The sequence below is a fragment of the Notechis scutatus genome, chromosome 8 (assembly GCF_049901735.1).
Source record: "Notechis scutatus isolate UNSWTSFEM ecotype Mainland chromosome 8, rNotScu1.2, whole genome shotgun sequence".
In the NCBI taxonomy this organism is placed as follows: Eukaryota; Metazoa; Chordata; class Lepidosauria; order Squamata; family Elapidae; genus Notechis; species Notechis scutatus.
The window spans coordinates 16,948,613-16,952,395 of NC_142016.1; positions in this window are offsets into that span (position 1 = coordinate 16,948,613).

A 3,783-nucleotide genomic window follows, 5' to 3' on the forward strand; every position below is an offset into this window, starting at 1 on the left:
TGGAGCGTAACACAAACGTAACGAAATCCAAAACGTAAATAAATATCCTTGAATGCCTCCAACTTGGCCCCACTGTTCAATAATTCTCAGTTGGAGATAAAATGTACTCAAAAATAGTCTTCAAAAGAAAACTATACAGTCTGAACTTAATGAGCAGATAGAGGTGAAATAAAAAACCAAACTGACAAAATTTCCACAACAGACCAGGATAAGTAATTACCAAATTCAAGGAGATAACAAGGCACAGTCTGTTGGAAGGACACCAACCAAGATAACTTCAGCCCAAAATAACACACACTTTGCTTCTGGCAACGCTGAGTTGTAATCATCTCTCTTATATACTAGTCTCCCCAGCTGCAAACAATGAGGAGGATCATGGCCACTTCCTCTCCCGTAAGCCAAATTGTTGCCTTCTCCATTCCTCTCTGCATGTCCTAGGATGCAGAGGGGATAGGCCTGGTTCTTCTCTGACTGCCCAGCCGGCCTCTGCCCTTCCCCAGCCTCCTCCACAACCTCCAGAGCCACACCTCCACTCCCTGTCATTTTTAACTGTGAAAAGCAAAACTCAAGGAGATCATGAAAGTTGATTGAGTTAAAACAAGAAAAATAGGGAGAGATGCTCCTTTCTTGTAATGCTAAAACCTAAACAGATCAAAAGAAAAACAACAATACACAGTTTAAAGGATGGTATTTTGCCACTTCTTTGTGTAAGCAGAAGGTATGCCCTTCGAGTATGAATAGGAAGCAATTGAACACAAATGTCATCTTTAAGCAGAAATGTCATCTTTTGCTCCCTGATGCCGGAACAAAACCAAAAACAAGAAAAGGGAATGTGGACTGGAAAAGGCAACATCTATTGGATAATTGATTAGGCACGATACTGGCCAAAAAAAAAGTCTAATATCGAAAATAATCAGCACTATTCTGGGGAGGGGTGTAAAAAAACTCAGGATGGGTGTGCCTTCAAATGAGATGACACATTGCCATGACCTGATGGCCACCATCTTGAGGCTTTTGACTGGGATGGGGCACTAGGACAACTTTACGATCTGTGGACTTCAACTCCCAGAATTCCTGAGCCAGTCAGAATTGACCTTACCCATGGTCACATGATCGCCATTTGGCAGCTTGTGTTCCGGTATGTATTTAAAATGGTTGCCTATCCTAGGGTCACGTGACTTCCCTGCACGCAAAGTCAATGGAAAAGATGGACTCGCTTAATGACTGCATGATTCCTTAAACAACTACAATGATTTGCTTAACAACCATGGCAAAAGCATGGCAACATGTGCCATTACGTCCTCAGAGAAGTGACAATAAAGGTCATCTTATCAAAAAGGTTGTAAAATTGGATGCAACCCATTTAACAACCGCCTTGCTTAACAACAGAAACTTAGTTGCGGTCATAAGTTGAGAACTGAAAAAGAAAGTGGATGTCTAAATTCGAAAGGCCGTGCCCATTTCTTTCTCAAGTCATACTGTTTGATTGGTGACCTAGAGAACATTCATACTCGCCCTAGGGGATCAAAAGGGCAGCGATGGGCACCTTGCCTTCTGATCACATCAAATAATGCCACACATGCCTGCTGCTTCCCTGCTCAAAACTCATCTTCATGTTCACAATCTTCCAGAAAAATAAAAGGAATGTGAATTGCACTCAGGCAATAAAATACCATCTGTCCCCTTCCTGAGAGCCTCCTGTTCAACAGAGACCCTTCCCTAAAGGATGGACTCAGCCAGCACATGGCAAGCAAACTGAGAACCGATCCTGCTTACTTCCTTGCTGTCCTACCTGGGGAAAGAAAAGGGGGAAAGAGGGGAGGGGGAAGGGTTGTTTCTTATTCCAAAATATTTTTTCTAACAAAAGAGCTCATTCAGGTTGTAGTTTTGGTTAGCGATTCAGGTAATCCTCGGCTTACAATCACAACTGAGCCCAAAAAGTTCTGTTCATAAGTGGGACATTTGCTAAGTGAGTTTTGGCCCATTTTGCAACTGTTGGAAGAAATATCCATCTGGTTCAGTTCCAAGCCGGGAGAAAGGCCCTGGAGACAAAATGGAGGCTGGAGGCTGATTGGAAAGAGGGTCCATTTATTGATGAAGCAGAACCACATGTTTGTAGTTCTGGTTCAGCTGACCACTTGGAGTTGAGAGTGGGAGGTATTTATACCTTTTCTTAGGCTTTGCACTTGAACTTCCTGTTCAAGAACCTATATTCTATTGGCTGTTGTCAGACTCCCATGGGGCCAGTTTGTCTGAGCTAAATTTGGTTGAAGTTTGAACTACTGGGGATGATGCAACTGAGATGATGCAATGAAGGGGCTTTGGGCAATTCCTATTGTGGCTGCGGGATAATCCTACCTTTGTTGGATCTTGGGTGAGGGTATTTGCTTATGAATAGAGCTAACTATCTCTTTATCTCTTAAGTGCTGACATCTGCTGAGGGCTATTAAGGAAGGTGGGGCTGCTTTCTGCCTCTAAAAAACATGTTTCTCCATTTCTCATCCAGGGAAATATAATATTCTGCCTTTTTAATAGTTCTCAAAATATTTCATTCTTCTAGGAGAGGGGTGGGTGCTAACTTTATATACATCCTTTCTTGCCACAGTTGTTAAGTGAATCAATAAATTAGTAACCCGCTTGTTAAGTGAATGTGGCTTCCCCTTTGTCAGAAGGTTGCAAAAGGGGACCACATGACCTTCAGCCATCACAAATATGAACCAAGTTGTCAAGTGTCTGAATTTTGATTGCATTGGTCAAGGGCTGCTGCAAAGGTCGTAACTGTGAAAAACAGTCATAAGCCACTTTTTTCAGTGCTTTGAACGGTCACTAAACGAACTGTTTTAAGTCAAGGATTACTCACACACTTGTCCGGATACAACTTGCCAACTTCCCACATCAGAATGGCAGGCAAAGGACAGCAAAAGACAGGAACAGCCTTTGGAGGAGGACTTCGCCCTGGGTTGTGCAATCTGTCTTTTTTTTTTTTTTTTTTAATTACTTGGGAATTCTTGGGCCTCCCTCCCCCACTGGTTACCTCCATCAAAACAACAAGGCTGGAAAACAAAAGGGAATGATTGCCCAGAGGAGTACGCCTCCTCTTGAAAACAAGGATTTCATTCCAATTCTTTCAAATGCCACTTAGGGCAAAGGGAATTTGCTCTGAGGTTGTTTTGGCACTTGCAGAGAGTTGATGCAGGTAACTGCAAATTTGGTAATCTGCAAATAGAGCCTGCTCATAATGCCTATTCTTTTATTTTTAAGGGCAGAAGGAGGGAGGAGGAGGGAGGGAAGGGAAGGGGTCCTTTTCTTCTGCTTTTGAATCCCAACTGTAGGCAATTTGTAGCTGAAAACAAGCTGAGGATTTAAAAGAGATCCATTATTTTGCATTTCCCTGGCCTGCCAGGTAGTTAAGTTCAGATGAAATGATTTCCAGTTTCCTCCTTAGCCAAAAGGTTGACACACCTAAACCAAATTGCAAAAAGTATAGTTTTCCCAACAAATTCTGAATGAGGAAAAAAAAATCACAAGGAAACAACCTCTCAAAATCTATTGGTAGACTTGTTTGACACTTCCAAAATCTGCCCTACAGTTTCTCAGGTATAGTATTTTTTCCCCCTTACCTTCAAAAAAAACTTTCCGTATCTCTTAGTCTCCAACTGCATAAAGAGTTTGTTTTCAATTTCTTTTGAAGGGTTTGGGAAACTTATTTATTTTTGGAGATGGCAGGGAGTGCTACTGTTGGCATTACGGTCCATAATTACAACACCTCTTTGTTCTGCAGCT